The sequence below is a fragment of the Zea mays genome, chromosome 3 (assembly GCF_902167145.1).
Source record: "Zea mays cultivar B73 chromosome 3, Zm-B73-REFERENCE-NAM-5.0, whole genome shotgun sequence".
Classification (NCBI taxonomy): Eukaryota; Viridiplantae; Streptophyta; class Magnoliopsida; order Poales; family Poaceae; genus Zea; species Zea mays.
The window spans coordinates 59,024,312-59,041,362 of NC_050098.1; the positions used below are offsets into that span (position 1 = coordinate 59,024,312).

The 17,051-nt window shown below is 47.5% G+C and overlaps 1 long non-coding RNA gene across 1 annotated transcript; it reads right to left on the reverse strand.

Moving 5' to 3' along the window:
* Positions 1-628: 628 nt before the first annotated feature.
* On the reverse strand, positions 629-16,798 carry LOC103650127 (uncharacterized). The gene is made up of 2 exons (XR_563928.2): positions 16,389-16,798; positions 629-803 (listed from the first exon to the last, which is right to left on the reverse strand). It is a non-coding gene; the product is annotated as an uncharacterized lncRNA (long non-coding RNA).
* Positions 16,799-17,051: the final 253 nt, after the last annotated feature.

Consider the following 17,051-nt stretch of genomic DNA (forward strand, 5'->3'; position numbering starts at 1 on the left):
GTTGTTACACTAGGGAGATAAGTATGCTCATCGGGACAGGAATAATCTACTAGGATAAGATAGAATCATTTTAAGATAAGATGGATCTATTGAGGTAGATATATTTTAATGAAGTATAATCTAGGTTGTCTAGTTATCTTATAAATATATATATATATATGGATATATGTATATGTAGAGGCATTGTGGACATTACTCCACAACTCATCACACTCAATCAAAGAACCAAATCAAACAATTATTATAAGAACAAACATTCAAACGTATAGTACCTACAAAAATAGTTTTGTTTTTGTCCCTAAGATTAGGTCTCCTATTCCTAAAGGTCAATTTAGGTATAGGATTTTAAAGTGTGAAATCCACTATTGTCTTTAGAAGTGAAAACGTAAGAATAATTAGGGTAAAGTAGCAATAGATGAGAAAAGATTAAGAAAAGTTTAGAAAGAATCAGAGTAGCAAAGATAAGTAGGTAAGAGTTGTCCAGTTCTATCTAGGTTTCATCCTATAGTCAACATTCCTCTAATACCACTTCTTTCACACCCGGATTTAGGGGTCCAAAACCCGAGCGCGAACTTCACCAAGTGCTGGGATCAAGTCTCACACATATGATAACTCATGGTACAAAAACGAATGTCACATCATTAATATATAACGGAGTTCTGTACAAAAAATATTTAAATAATTACATCATACGAAGACAACGATCCAGCAACCATAGTTGACTGGGAGACGACGGTCTAGACCACTCACGAACTCATCATAGCATCCTTCATGCGCCTCATCTTGCGGTACCTGTTCTTGACCTGAGGGATGTGAGTACAACAAGGCTGAGCTCACATATGTTCATCAGTCAACAAGTTGTGGAGAATAATGTGCATGAACTCACCAAAGATGGGGGTCACGTGAAGTATAAGGCTTACCAAAGGAGATGGTTAAAGCTGAGCATTGCTTTTAAGGTTGGTCAAACTTTTATTAGCAGTTACTAAGTATAAGTAGATACCAACCTAATTAAATAAGAGTTCACAATTGACAATAGCACCCACGATGCAATGCGCATGACAGATTAAGTTTAATTCCATAATTTAATCATGCGAGAGTCCTAAGTCGCTCTTGACCGTGAGCATGGCTGATACACCAGTTTTACACTCTGCAGAGGTTGCACCCTTTACCCGCAAGTCGTGTATCCCGTCTAGCCATGGTTTCCAAGGCCCTTAGACACTTCCGAGGTGAATGACTATGGATCCACTACGAGGCCTTTACAAAGTTACACTAGCTTCAGAAAACCCGCTACGGTTTCTGAGAAGGGCAATATAGGAATCCCTCGTCCTAAAAGCCATCGCTTCATGATCGACCCAAAACCTCCCTATACGCTGCTCCTCTACCGCCCTTTCCCTTTCGGGTAAGGTAGTCCTCCATTAGCTTTCCTAATTAGTCAGCCAAGGGCGTCCTATTCCACCCTTGTGGTAGCACGGATATCTCAAGTTAAGCTCCATGTTCCAATTACCATAACAATCTTGTCATGAACAATAATTAAAACAACAGCATAACTAGAACATGATCATAGTATAACATTAATTTTCCAAAACCAAGTAGAGCAATAGCCAAACTACCCAATAGTTTTTTTGTCTGCAAGATGTGCGATAAACAATGCTAGGGAAGCCTATTAGGTACCATCAAATTAATCTGAGCATGTTACAGTGATTAATAGAAACATTATTGGGTAAAGAGGAAAGTAATCAAGGGCACAACTTGCCTTAGACTTGAGATCACAGGTACCACACCAACTTGCTCTTCAAGTGACTCATAACCTCGCTGCTACTCGTAGCAATACAAACATACATAATATAGGCAAATATTAATATCACACCAAACATGAGAACATAGTGCATAATAATGACCTACGCTACATAATGAGATCGTAGGTTCAAGAATCACTAAATTCGAAGTTACGGTTAAAGAGGTATGATTTTCCGAAGGTTTAAGTGTTTGCGGTAAAACAAATGAGGTGCAAGATTTTAACCATAGGTTTTATAGTAATATAAGGTTACTAAATGATAAACAATATTAATATGAGACTAATGCAATTGAAATGGATCAAAAGGAGTTAAAATGAATTAAATATGAATTAAACAAGTTTCTGGAATTATTTTTATACTAAAAATCCTTTTCTTTATTAATTTTACTCATTTTCTTTAAGCCTTGGGCTGACGCCACTATTTACCAGAAGCTCGGGGGGTTTGGTGCAAAATCTAGGACCTATCTGAGATTTCTTTTGACTAGTCCGGACGACAGGTTGGTTTATTAGAATCCCAAGGGTTTATTTGAAAAACCACACGACCGAAGGGGTACGAGCCAATTCTGACCGTTGGATGCTTACCCAAGAGCCCAGATTAGATCAGGTTGGCTCCCAACCAGCACACCACCCTAGCCGCCCGATCAAATAACAACGCTCAGGATTTAAAATGCTGAGATGGAAACCCCTACACCCGATCTTGATCCAACAGACTAACCTTAATCCACTCAACTGTATCCCCTTTTTGATCTTATCCAGTCAAACCTAATCAAACGGTCATAAGACCGTCATCTACCCGTCGGCGACTGTAACGCCCTGAATTTGGGGGTAGAATTTTTTTCTTCTTTTCTCTCACCAAATTCGGGCGTTACTCTCTTTTCTCTTTCCCCGTTTGCTCCTTCTTCCCAATTTCAAACCAGTATAGCAGCAGGTGTCCGTGTCATGTATAAACCAAAACCTAAGTGTCATGGGTGTTGCATCATGCCGAAGCACATTTCTTTGTCTGATGTTGTGTGTTCGTCTCGTTCCGTTCCGGATTTCGGTTCGCGATTTAAGTCCGTTTTGTGGTCGCGCTCGTCGTGGGTTTTCGATCCGCGAAGTGGCCCGGCCCAGCCCAACCTAGTCCTAGCCCAGCCCAGCCGGTCTGGCCCGCCTCGGCCTGCGCGCCCCTGGCGCCCAAACCCCCCCCATGCGCCCCATCCCCTCTCTCTCTCTCATTTGGATCTCCCGCGCAACAACCTCTCCTCTCCCTCTTCCACCTCTCTCTCCCCGTGGTGCCCTAGGGTTTGGAGACGGCGATCACCGGATTTTGGACCCCGAGGTGAGCTCCCCTCCCCTTCTCTCTCTCTCCCTCTCCCTCCTCTTCTCCCCCCCCCCCCGCGCGCGCCCTCCCTCTCCCCCTGCCCGCGCGCGACCCCGCCCGTCCCTGCCCCTGCCCGTCCCGCGGCGGCTCCCCGCCCGGCCTCCCTCCCCGGCGGCGTGCGGCCCCCGCTCGGCCCCCTCGGCTCCCCGGCGGCGTGCGGCCCCCGCTCGGCCCCCGCTCGGCCCCTCCCCGGCGGCGCCCGGCCTCCCCGCCCGGCCTCCCTCCCCGGCGGCGTGCGGCCCCCGCTCGGCCCCCTCGGCTCCCCGGCGGCGTGCGGCCCCCGCTCGGCCCCTCCCCCTCCCGCCCCCGGCTCGCCCGCTCGGCGCCCGCCCCCGGCTCGCCCGCTCGGCGCCCGTCCCCGGCTCCCCCGCCCGGCCTCCCCCTTCCCTTCCCCGACCCCGGCGGCCTCGCCCGCCCCTCCCCCGGCCCGCGGCCGGCGCTCGCCCGCCCCTCCCCGGCCCCCGGCGGCCTCCCCCTTCCCTTCCCCGACCCCGGCGGCCTCGCTCGCCCCCCGCCCGTCCCCCGGCCCCGCGGCGGCGATCCCGCCCGCCCCTGCTCGCCGGTTCGCGTCCCCGGCGCGGCCTTCGGCCCCGGCGCGGCCCCCGGCGCGGCCCCGGCCGGCTCGGCCGCTCCTGGCCGGTTCAACCGCCCCTGGACCGGTTCAACCGCCCTCCCCCCCGTTCGGCCGCCCGTTCCCGTCCCGGCCTCGCCCGACCGTATCTTCGCTCGCCCGCGCTCGCGGTGATTATTCGTTAATTAGCGTGTTGCGTCGCGCGCTTCGCCGTGTGACGGATTTGTCTAAATTCAGATTCTATCTTGTGTTGCGTCGTGCGCTTCGTCGCGCGACGATCCATTTTTGTTTCAGGTTGTTTAAGGTGTAACGCCGCGTGTGTATTCACGCGACGTTCCACTTTGGACTCAGTTTAGTCGACGTATGTCGTCGTGCGCTTCGTCGCGCGACGCTTAACGTCTCCTCGTAACTAAGGCGAAGTGTCTCGCTGCGTGCTCGGTCGCGCGACGAGTCGTTAACTTCTTAATTTGTTTTAGAGAGCTTTGTCGCGCGTCTCGCTGCGCGACCATCCTTTTATTTATCTCCACCCGCTTATAATAATTAGACATGAAACATGACTTTACTTTACGCTAAACATAGTGTCTACATTAAATTTCCTTCCATTAAGCGAGTGGTTAATTTATAATCATGTAACGTGATCGTTTCTCGACTGTCTTTTCCTCTTTCTCTCTTAACCGTACTCGCGAGCCCGCGTGGAACGTCTGTTTACTTATTGCATTCTATTGTATGGTGTACTGTTCTTTTGTATTAAATGTGTGGATGTATGTATGTTTGCAATCGCATAGAGAACGATCCGGTTGAAGAGCCCGAGGAACTCGCAGGAGAAGCCCCTGAGCAGCAGTCGGTTGGTGGAGGCAAGTGTCCCTTGACCTATCTATGTCCTATTCATTATTTAATTCACCTCCCGCTTTACACATTTATGCCTAAGGATTGACTAGCTTTTGTTATCCATGTCCTTGTTTACCTATCTGGGTTGGATTATTACTGTTTAGCTTTATGCTATTGCTTAACTCTAATCAATGAACATGATGAGAATATCTATGATACGCTGTTTTCCCTTCTCTTATTATGATGTTGTACTTGTGGTCACCAAGGGGGCTCAAGCGGTTTCTCGAGTGCCTCTCCGTAAGGACCTGTTCTATGGATGACCGCCCGGGAAAACAGTGCAACCATGAGGGTGGAATGGGATGCCCTTAGCTGAATAATTAGAGGATCCGGGGTGTAGTTCACTTAGCCGTCGTGCCGTCAATGGGGCTCGGTGTATGCGGCTCGCTCTGCCAAGGTTGATTTGTCCCTTGGGGAGGAGTGCGGTACATTTAGGAAACCTAACGGGTGGCTACAGCCCCGGGGAATCTTTGTAAAGGCTACGTAGTGATGCCCTGCTGGGTCACCTTGGTAGTGACCAATGGAGAGTCATGATCTCCGGGCAGAATGGGAATCACGGCTTGTGGGTAAAGTGCACAACCTCTGCAGAGTGTTTGAAAAACTGATATATCAGCCGTGCTCGCGGTTATGAGCGGCCAAGGGAGCTCCAGTGATTAGTGGTACTTGATCAGAGATACTTTGGTACAGGTGGTTATGAGATTGATGGTTTTAGTTATGACCATGGTGCTGGTAAGTGGTATTCTTTCCGTTTGGAAAGGGTACATCGGGTTAATAACTTGGGTAAATGTTAAAACTTGGCTTTCTACTAGTAAGTAATAATCTGACCAACTAAAAGCAACTGCTTGACTTATCCCCACATACAGCTAGTGAAAGGGAATTAGGCTTACACCTAGTTCCTAAATAATTTTGGTGGTTGAATTGCCCAACACAAATATTGGACTGACTAGTTTGCTCTAGTGTATTAGTTATACAGGTGCAAAAGGTTCACATCTAGCCAATAAAAAGATCAAGTGTTGGATTCAATAAAGGAGCAAAGGGGCAACCGAGGGCACCCCTGGTCTGGCGCACCGGACTGTCCGGTGTGCCACCGGACAGTGAACAGTACCTGTCCGGTGCACCAGGGGACTCAGACTCAAACTCTTCACCCTCGGGATTTCTCGGAAGCCGGCGCGCTATAATTCACCGGACTGTCCGGTGTGCACCGGACATGTCCGGTGCTCCAAGGAAGCTCGGCCTCCTAAACTCGCCAGCCTCGGGTTCGCGCGACAGCCGCTCCGCTATAATTCACCGGACTGTCCGGTGTACACCGGACTGTCCGGTGTGCCAGCGGAGCAACGGCTCCCTGCGGCGCCAACGGCTCCCTGCGGTGCATTAAATGCGCGCGCAGCGCGCGCAGAAGTCAGAATCGCCCATACCGGTGCACCGGACATCAAACAGTGCATGTCCGGTGTGCACCGGACACCCAGGCGGGCCCACAAGTCAGAAGCTCTAACGGCTAGAATCCAACGGCAGTGATGACGTGGCAGGGGCACCGGACTGTCCGGTGTGCACCGGACTGTCCGGTGCGCCATCGAACAGAAGGCTCCAGCCAACGGTCAAGTTTGGTGGTTGGGGCTATAAATACCCCAACCACCCCACATTCATTGCCATCCAAGTTTTCCCACTTCTCAACCACTAACAAGAGCTAGGCATTCAATTCTAGACACATACAAAGAGATCAAATCCTCTCCAATTCCACTCAAGCCTTTAGTGACTAGCGAGAGAGATTTGCCGTGTTCTTTTGAGCTCTTGCGCTTGGATCGCATTCTTTCTTTCTCTTGTGCTCTTGTAATCAACACTCAATTGTAATCGAGGCAAGAGGCACCGATTGTGTGGTGGCCCTTGCGGGGAAGTTTTGTTCCCGGTTGATTGAGAAGAAGGAAAGCTCACTCGGTCCGAGGGACCGTTTGAGAGAGGGAAGGGTTGAAAGAGACCCGGCCTTTGTGGCCTCCTCAACGGGGAGTAGGTTTGCGAGAACCGAACCTCGGTAAAACAAATCCGCGTGTCACTCTCCTTATTTGCTTGCGATTTGTTTTGCGCCCTCTCTCGCGGACTCGTTGATATTTCTAACGCTAACCCCGACTTGTAGTTGTGATTATTTTTCTAAATTTCAGTTTCGCCCTATTCACCCCCCCCCTCTAGGCGACTATCAATTGGTATCAGAGCCCGGTGCTTCATTAGAGCCTAACCGCTCGAAGTGATGTCGGGAGATCACGCCAAGAAGGAGATGGAGACCGGCGACAAGCCCACTACAAGCCAAGGGAGCACCTCATCGGAAGAGTCCCGCACCAAGAAAAGGGAGAAGAAGAAGAACTCCTCCAAGCGGAAGGAGAAAAGATCTTCCTCTTCTCACCACAAGGAGAAGAAGGAAAAATCTTCTTCTCACAAGCCGCATCGGAGTGGGGACAAGCACAAGAGGATGAGGAAGGTGGTCTACTACGAGACCGACACTTCATCGACATCTACCTCCGGCTCCGACGCGGCGTCCGTCACTTCTAAACGCCAAGAGCGTAAGAAGTATAGTAAGATTCCCCTACGCTATCCTCGTGTTCCTAAACATACACCTCTACTTTCCGTCCCATTAGGTAAACCACCAACTTTTAATGGTGAAGATTATGCTATGTGGAGTAATTTAATGCGATTTCATCTAACCTCTCTCCACAAAAGAATATGGGATGTTGTTGAGTATGGTGTACAGGTACCATCAATAGGGGATGAGGACTATGACACAGACGAAGTGGCCCAAATCGAGCACTTCAACTCCCAAGCCGCAACCATCCTCCTTGCCTCCCTAAGCAAGGAGGAATACAACAAAGTACAAGGGTTGAAGAACGCCAAAGAGATTTGGGATCTTCTCAAGACGGCGCACGAAGGTGATGAACTCACCAAGATCACCAAGCGGGAAACGATCGAGGGGGAGCTCGGTCGCTTCCGTCTTCGCCAAGGGGAGGAGCCACAAGACATGTACAACCGGCTCAAGACCTTGGTGAACCAAGTGCGCAACCTCGGGAGTACAAAGTGGGATGACCACGAAGTGGTTAAGGTTATTCTAAGAGCTCTTATTTTCCTTAACCCCACACAAGTTCAATTAATTCGTGGCAATCCAAGATATCCACTAATGACCCCCGAGGAAGTCATCGGGAATTTTGTTAGTTTTGAATGCATGATTAAGGGCTCCAAGAAGATCAACGAGCTTGACGAGCCCTCCACATCCGAGGCGCAACCGGTGGCCTTTAAGGCAACGGAGGAGAAGAAGGAGGAGTCTACACCAAGTAGACAACCAATTGACGCCTCCAAGCTCGACAATGAGGAGATGGCCCTAATCATCAAAAGCTTTAGGCAAATCCTCAAGCAACGGAAGGGGAAGGACTACAAACCTCGTTCCAAGAAGGTTTGCTACAAGTGTGGTAAGCCCGGTCACTTTATTGCAAAATGTCCTATGTCTAGTGACAGTGACAGGGGCGACGACAAGAAGGGAAGAAGAAAGGAGAAGAAGAAGTATTACAAGAAGAAGGGCGGCGATGCCCATGTTTGTCGGGAGTGGGACTCCGACGAAAGCTCAAGCGACTCCTCCGACGACGAGGACGCCGCCAACATCGCCGTCACCAAAGGCCTTCTCTTCCCCAACGTCGGCCACAAGTGTCTCATGGCCAAGGACGGCAAAAAGAAGGTAAAATCAAGGTCCTCCACTAAATATGAAACATCTAGTGATGAGGATGATGATAAAAATGAGGAGGATAACTTGCGCATTCTTTTTGCTAACCTTAACATGGAACAAAAGAAAAAATTAAATGAACTAATTAGTGCCATCCATGAAAAGGATGATCTCTTGGACTCCCAAGAGGACTTCCTAATCAAGGAGAATAAGAAACATGTTAAGGTTAAAAATGCTCACGCTCTACAAGTTGAAAAATGTGAAAAATTGTCTAGTGAGCTAAGCACTTGCCGTGAGATGATTGACAACCTTAGAAATGAAAATGCTATTTTAAATGCTAAGGTTGATTCACATGTTTGTAATGTTTCAATTCCCAATCTTAAAAATGATAACGTTGACTTGCTTGCTAAGATTGATGAATTGAATGCATCTCTTGCTAGCCTTAGATTAGAGAATGAAAATTTAATTGCTAAGGCTAAAAATTTTGATGTTTGCAATGCTACTATTTCCGACCTTAGAACTAAGAATGAAATGTTGCATGCTAAGGTTGTAGAACTTAAATCTTGCAAACCCTCTACATCTAATGTTGAGCATGTTTCTATTTGCACTAGATGTAGAGATATTAATATTGAGGCTATCCATGATCACCTAGCCTTAATTAAAAAACAAAATGATCATATAGCTAAACTAGATGCTAAAATTGCCGAGCACAACTTAGAAAATGAGAAATTTAAATTTGCTCGTAGCATGCTTTATAATGGGAGACGCCCTGGCATCAAGGATGGCATTGGCTTCCAAAGGGGAGACAATGTCAAACTTAATGCCCCTCCTAAGAACTTGTCTAACTTTGTTAAGGGCAAAGCTCCCATGCCTCAGGATAACGAGGGTTACATTTTATACCCTGCAGGCTATCCTGAGAGCAAAATTAGGAAGATTCATTCTAGGAAGTCTCACTCTGGCCCTAACCATGCTTTCATGTATAAGGGTGAGACATCTAGTTCTAGGCAACCAACCCGTGCCAAGTTGCCTAAGAAGAAAATTCCTAATGCATCAAATGATCATGCCATTTCATTTAAAACTTTTGATGCATCTTATGTGCTTACTAGCAAATCCGGCAAAGTAGTTGCCAAATTTGTTGGGGGCAAACACAAGGATTCCAAGACTTGTGTTTGGGTACCCAAAGTTCTTGTATCTAATGCCAAAGGACCCAAAACAGTTTGGGTACCTAAAGTCAAGAACTAAATTTGTTTTGTAGGTTTATGCATCCGGGGGCTCAAGTTGGATACTCGACAGCGGGTGCACAAACCACATGACCGGGGAGAAAAGGATGTTCTCCTCATATGAGAAAAACAAAGATCCCCAACGAGCTATCACATTTGGGGATGGAAATCAAGGGTTGGTCAAAGGTTTGGGTAAAATTGCTATTTCACATGACCATTCCATTTCCAATGTTTTTCTTGTTGATTCATTAGATTACAACTTGCTTTCTGTTTCCCAATTATGTCAAATGGGCTACAACTGTCTCTTTACTGATATAGGTGTTACTATCTTTAGAAGAAGTGATGATTCAATAGCATTTAAGGGTGTGTTAGAGGGTCAGCTATACTTAGTAGATTTTGATAGAGCTGAGCTCGACACTTGCTTAGTTGCTAAGACTAACTTGGGTTGGCTTTGGCACCGCCGACTAGCCCATGTTGGAATGAAGAATCTTCACAAGCTTCAAAAGGGAGAACACATTTTGGGACTAACCAATATTCATTTTGAGAAAGACAGGATTTGTAGCGCATGCCAAGCTGGGAAGCAAGTTGGCATCCATCATCCACACAAAAATGTCATGACTACCGACAGGCCGCTGGAGCTACTACACATGGACTTATTCGGCCCGATCGCTTACACAAGCATCGGCGGTAGTAAGTATTGCCTTGTAATTGTGGATGATTATTCTCGCTTCACTTGGGTATTCTTTTTACAGGAAAAATCTCAAACCCAAGAGACTTTAAAAGGATTCTTGAGACGGGCTCAAAATGAGTTCGGCTTAAGGATCAAGAAGATAAGAAGCGACAATGGGACGGAGTTCAAGAACTCTCAAATTGAAAGCTTCCTTGAGAAGGAGGGCATCAAGCATGAGTTCTCTTCTCCCTACACGCCACAACAAAACGGTGTAGTGGAGAGGAAGAATCGAACTCTATTGGACATGGCAAGAACCATGCTTGATGAGTACAAGACACCGGACCGGTTTTGGGCCGAAGCGGTCAACACCGCCTGCTACGCCATCAACCGGTTATATCTTCACCGAATCCTCAAGAAGACATCATATGAACTCCTAACCGGTAAAAAGCCCAACATTTCATATTTTAGAGTTTTTGGTAGCAAATGCTTCATTCTTATTAAAAGAGGTAGAAAATCTAAATTTGCTCCTAAAACTGTAGAAGGCTTTTTACTTGGTTATGATTCAAACACAAGGGCATATAGGGTCTTTAACAAGTCCACTGGACTAGTTGAAGTCTCTTGTGACGTTGTGTTTGATGAAACTAACGGCTCTCAAGTAGAGCAAGTTGATCTTGATGAGATTGGTGAAGAACAGGCTCCATGCATCGCACTAAGGAACATGTCCATCGGGGATGTGTGTCCTAAGGAATCCGAAGAGCCTCCAAGTACACAAGATCAACCATCCTCCTCCATGCAAGCATCTCCACCAACTCAAAATGAGGATGAGGCTCAAAATGATGAAGAGCAAAATCAAGAAGACGAGCCACCTCAAGATGATAGCAATGATCAAGGGGGAAATACAAATGATCAAGAAAAGGAGGATGAGGAAGAACCAAGACCGCCACACCCAAGAGTCCACCAAGCAATCCAACGAGATCACCCCGTCGACACCATCCTCGGCGACATTCATAAGGGGGTAACTACTCGATCTCGGGTTGCTCATTTTTGTGAACATTACTCTTTTGTTTCCTCTATTGAGCCACACAGGGTAGAGGAAGCTCTCCAAGATTCGGATTGGGTGGTGGCAATGCAAGAGGAGCTCAACAATTTCACGAGGAACGAGGTATGGCATTTAGTTCCACGTCCTAACCAAAATGTTGTAGGAACCAAATGGGTCTTCCGCAACAAGCAAGATGAGCATGGTGTGGTGACAAGGAACAAAGCTCGACTCGTGGCCAAAGGGTATTCACAAGTCGAAGGTTTGGATTTTGGTGAAACCTATGCACCCGTAGCTAGGCTTGAGTCAATTCGCATATTATTGGCCTATGCTACTTACCATGGCTTTAAGCTCTATCAAATGGACGTGAAAAGTGCTTTCCTCAATGGACCGATCAAGGAAGAAGTCTATGTTGAGCAACCTCCCGGCTTTGAAGACAGTGAGTACCCTAACCATGTCTATAGGCTCTCTAAGGCGCTTTATGGGCTCAAGCAAGCCCCAAGAGCATGGTATGAATGCCTAAGAGATTTCCTTGTTGCTAATGGCTTCAAAGTCGGCAAGGCCGATCCTACACTCTTTACTAAAACTCTTGAAAATGACTTGTTTGTATGCCAAATTTATGTTGATGATATTATATTTGGGTCTACTAACGAGTCTACATGTGAAGAGTTTAGTAGGATCATGACACAGAAATTCGAGATGTCGATGATGGGGGAGTTGAAGTATTTTCTAGGATTCCAAGTCAAGCAACTCCAAGAGGGCACCTTCATTAGCCAAACGAAGTACACTCAAGACATTCTAGCTAAGTTTGGGATGAAGGATGCCAAACCCATCAAGACACCCATGGGAACTAATGGGCATCTCGACCTCGACACGGGAGGTAAGTCCGTGGATCAAAAGGTATACCGGTCGATGATAGGTTCTTTACTCTATTTATGTGCATCTCGACCGGATATTATGCTTTCCGTATGCATGTGTGCAAGATTCCAATCCGACCCTAAGGAATCCCACCTTACGGCCGTAAAACGAATCTTGAGATATTTGGCTTATACTCCTAAGTTTGGGCTTTGGTACCCTAGGGGATCCACATTTGATTTAATTGGTTATTCGGATGCCGATTGGGCGGGGTGCAAAATCAATAGGAAGAGCACATCGGGGACTTGCCAGTTCTTGGGAAGATCCTTGGTGTCTTGGGCTTCAAAGAAGCAAAATTCGGTCGCTCTTTCCACCGCCGAAGCCGAGTACATTGCCGCAGGACATTGTTGCGCGCAATTGCTTTGGATGAGGCAAACCCTGCGGGACTACGGTTACAAATTAACCAAAGTCCCTTTGCTATGTGATAATGAGAGTGCAATCAAAATGGCCGACAATCCCGTCGAGCATAGCCGCACTAAGCACATAGCCATTCGGTATCATTTTCTTAGGGATCACCAACAAAAGGGGGATATCGAGATTTCTTACATTAATACTAAAGATCAATTAGCCGATATCTTTACCAAGCCACTTGATGAACAATCTTTTACCAGACTTAGGCATGAGCTCAATATTCTTGATTCTAGAAATTTCTTTTGCTAAGCTTGCACACATAGCTCTTTTGAATACCTTTGATCATATCTCTTTTATATGCTATGACTAATGTGTTTTCAAGTTTATTTCAAACCAAGTCATAGGTATATTGAAAGGAAATTGGAGTCTTCGGCGAAGACAAAGGCTTCCACTCCGTAACTCATGCTTCGCCAACACTCCGAGCAACTCTCTCTTCTTTGGGGGAGAAATGAGCATCAAAGAAAAGAACTTCATCCCTGGGGAAGAGAGTAAAAGCTCAAAAGCTTTGCTTTTTGGTATAATCTTAACTCATTTATTTTATGACCAAAGGGGAAGATAGCACCGAGGGCTCTAATGATTCCGTTTTTGGCGATTCATGCCAAAAAGGGGGAGAAATGAGCCCAAAGCAAAAGGACCGCACCACCACCACCAAATTCAAAAACTTAGTGCTTTCCAAAAGTCTTTATCATTTGGTATCCTATTGTGTTCAAAAGGGGGAGAAAGTAGTATTTCAGAAATGGTATATCAAAACCCTCTTGAACACTAAGAGGTGGATCTCTTTTAGGGGGAGTTTTGTTTAGTCAAAGGAAAAGCATTTGAAACAGGGGGAGACAATTTCAAATCTTGAAAATGCTTTGCAAACTCTTATTCATGTACCTTTGACTATTTGCAAAAGATCTTTGAAATGGATTTACAAAAAGAATTTGCAAAAACAAAACATGTGGTGCAAACATGGTCCAAAATGTTACATAAGAAAGAAACATTCCTTGCATATCTTGTAAGTAGTTATATTGGCTCAATTCCAAGTAACCTTTTCACTTACATTATGCAAACTAGTTCAATTATGCACTTCTACATTTGCTTTGGTTTGTGTTGGCATCAATCACCAAAAAGGGGGAGATTGAAAGGGAATTAGGCTTACACCTAGTTCCTAAATAATTTTGGTGGTTGAATTGCCCAACACAAATATTGGACTGACTAGTTTGCTCTAGTGTATAAGTTATACAGGTGCAAAAGGTTCACATCTAGCCAATAAAAAGATCAAGTGTTGGATTCAATAAAGGAGCAAAGGGGCAACCGAGGGCACCCCTGGTCTGGCGCACCGGACTATCCGGTGTGCCACCGGACAGTGAACAGTACCTGTCCGGTGCACCAGGGGACTCAGACTCAAACTCTTCACCCTCGGGATTTCTCGGAAGCCGGCGCGCTATAATTCACCGGACTGTCCGGTGTGCACCGGACATGTCCGGTGCTCCAAGGAAGCTCGGCCTCCTAAACTCGCCAGCCTCGGGTTCGCGCGACAGCCGCTCCGCTATAATTCACCGGACTGTCCGGTGTACACCGGACTGTCCGGTGTGCCAGCGGAGCAACGGCTCCCTGCGGCGCCAACGGCTCCCTGCGGTGCATTAAATGCGCGCGCAGCGCGCGCAGAAGTCAGAATCGCCCATACCGGTGCACCGGACATCAAACAGTGCATGTCCGGTGTGCACCGGACACCCAGGCGGGCCCACAAGTCAGAAGCTCTAACGGCTAGAATCCAACGGCAGTGATGACGTGGCAGGGGCACCGGACTGTCCGGTGCGCCATCGAACAGAAGGCTCCAGCCAACGGTCAAGTTTGGTGGTTGGGGCTATAAATACCCCAACCACCCCACATTCATTGCCATCCAAGTTTTCCCACTTCTCAACCACTAACAAGAGCTAGGCATTCAATTCTAGACACATACAAAGAGATCAAATCCTCTCCAATTCCACTCAAGCCTTTAGTGACTAGCGAGAGAGATTTGCCGTGTTCTTTTGAGCTCTTGCGCTTGGATCGCATTCTTTCTTTCTCTTGTGCTCTTGTAATCAACACTCAATTGTAATCGAGGCAAGAGGCACCGATTGTGTGGTGGCCCTTGCGGGGAAGTTTTGTTCCCGGTTGATTGAGAAGAAGGAAAGCTCACTCGGTCCGAGGGACCGTTTGAGAGAGGGAAGGGTTGAAAGAGACCCGGCCTTTGTGGCCTCCTCAACGGGGAGTAGGTTTGCGAGAACCGAACCTCGGTAAAACAAATCCGCGTGTCACTCTCCTTATTTGCTTGCGATTTGTTTTGCGCCCTCTCTCGCGGACTCGTTGATATTTCTAACGCTAACCCCGGCTTGTAGTTGTGATTATTTTTCTAAATTTCAGTTTCGCCCTATTCACCCCCCCCCTCTAGGCGACTATCAGCTAGTCCACTACAGCCAAACAGGATACTTGCTGAGTATGTTGATGTGTACTCACCCTTGCTCTACACACCAACCCCCCCCCCCATCCCCAGGTTGTCAGCATTGCAACCACTGCTCAGGAGAAGATGAAGCTGTGGAAGGAGACTTCCAGGAGTTCCAAGACTACGACGAGTTCTAGGTGTGGGTTAGCGGCAACCCCCAGTTGGCTGCCTGTGAAGGCCGCAGTTATCTACGTTTCTTTTCCGCACTTTGATTTATTGTAAGAACTATATGGGCGTCTCAGACGTACGATGTAATCGACTATTATTTCCCTTTTAATACTATTTTGAGCACTGTGTGATGATGTCCATGTTATGTAACTGCTGTGTACGTGAATAACTGATCCTGGCACGTACATGGTTCGCATTCGGTTTGCCTTTTAAAACCGGGTGTGACAGCGACCTTGGCGACGCGGCCTGCGGCACGCGCGGTGGTGGTCACTGGCGCGCGCGCCATTGAGCGTGAGAACCGATTTTCCGCATAAAAGACCATCACTACCCGTTGCGAGTGCATAATCGAACGCTCTAATTGTATTCTTACCTAGGATTAGAGTGCCGGTGAGGGCCGCCCTCGGGAGGTAGTGATTTGTGAAGTCCGACGAGGAATTCTCTTGAGCTCGCGCCGTCATTGAGCGCAGAGAGCCCACATACACCATATTCATGCCCTGCAAAGCTACCTGACCCGTACCGGAGGGCCCGACGATGGTGAATCGGAGTCCCCCCCACACGGCGAACGCTCCATGCTTTTCCTCTCTGTCTCTGCTCGCCGAAGCAGCATGGTGGTGGTTTTGTGTGCTCCTCGTCTATGGCCGAAGGAGGTCGAGGGGCCGAGCATTTTATACTCCGGACGAGGCCAATTCCGAGCCGGCAGAGATGGTTGGAGCGCAACGACCTGTGGTCTCCACGCGCACTCGTAATAAACAGAGAACCCGGGTACCCTAGGTGAAGCAGACCCACGCGTGTAGCCAGTGGCAGAGCTCTATAAAATTAACGCCCCGGGCCACTCTATAAAATTTGAAGATTACTTTAAATAGCCCTAATATATTGTGCGGCTAAATATACCGCTAAAACAAAATATACCACGAACATAGACTAAGATAGTATTTACTTCAATTCAGTATCTAAAAATACAATAAACTTGATTAAAAATATAAAAGTACTTAATTAAAGATGATTTGATCCTTTCCCGCCTCTAATAACTTTATCAACATTAGCACGTGAATATGAACCTACATATTGCAAGTTAAATATTTGTATAAAATGAGAGATACAACAGGACAATATAACTAATGAATGCAAAATGTATAAGTACAAAATATACCACTAGTGAAAAAAACTGAGAAAATGAGAAGTGCTTATAGACTTACAGTAACTAGGAGTCTAGGATTGGCTAGCGGGCTAGCGACTAGCTTGCTGGACGCCTGGCTAGCTGGCTGGAGAGTGGAGACAGTGCTGGAACTGCTGGACGCAACTCACGCACGTCACGCACGGCCTGACGGCCGGACGGGGAGGCTCTGCTGCTCGGGCCTCTAGCCTCTAGACACGGCTGCTGGACAAACGGCCGGACGGGGAGAAAACTGGCTCTAGCTGGGCATGGACGAGCACGAGCGGACGGCTAGACCGTTGGACGGCTGGACTGGACGCCTGGTCGACTGGCTGGGCGCAGACTAGTGACGAGCGGATGGAGTACGGGACGCACGAGCAGGGAGGCAACCGCAGCCGCTGGAGACCTTAGGGTTTCATTTGGGCCAAACTCTCTACTAAAATTTTGGGCTATGACCCGGGCCACGGTCCCGGTGGCCTAGGTCTAATATCTGCCCCTGCGTGTAGCTGACGAGTCGGGTCCACCCACCGGCATGCTTTCCCTGCGGACACCAATTAGGGCGTTGGTGGAGTGAGGTGATACTGGGCCGAGAGAAGGTGGCCCAGGCGTAGGGATGTTTTTTTTCTTTTTTTAATTCTTTCTTCTCCTTTTTATTTCATTCCTGTTTTCAAATTTCAAACTCGAAAGCATATTTAAACAGGGTTTG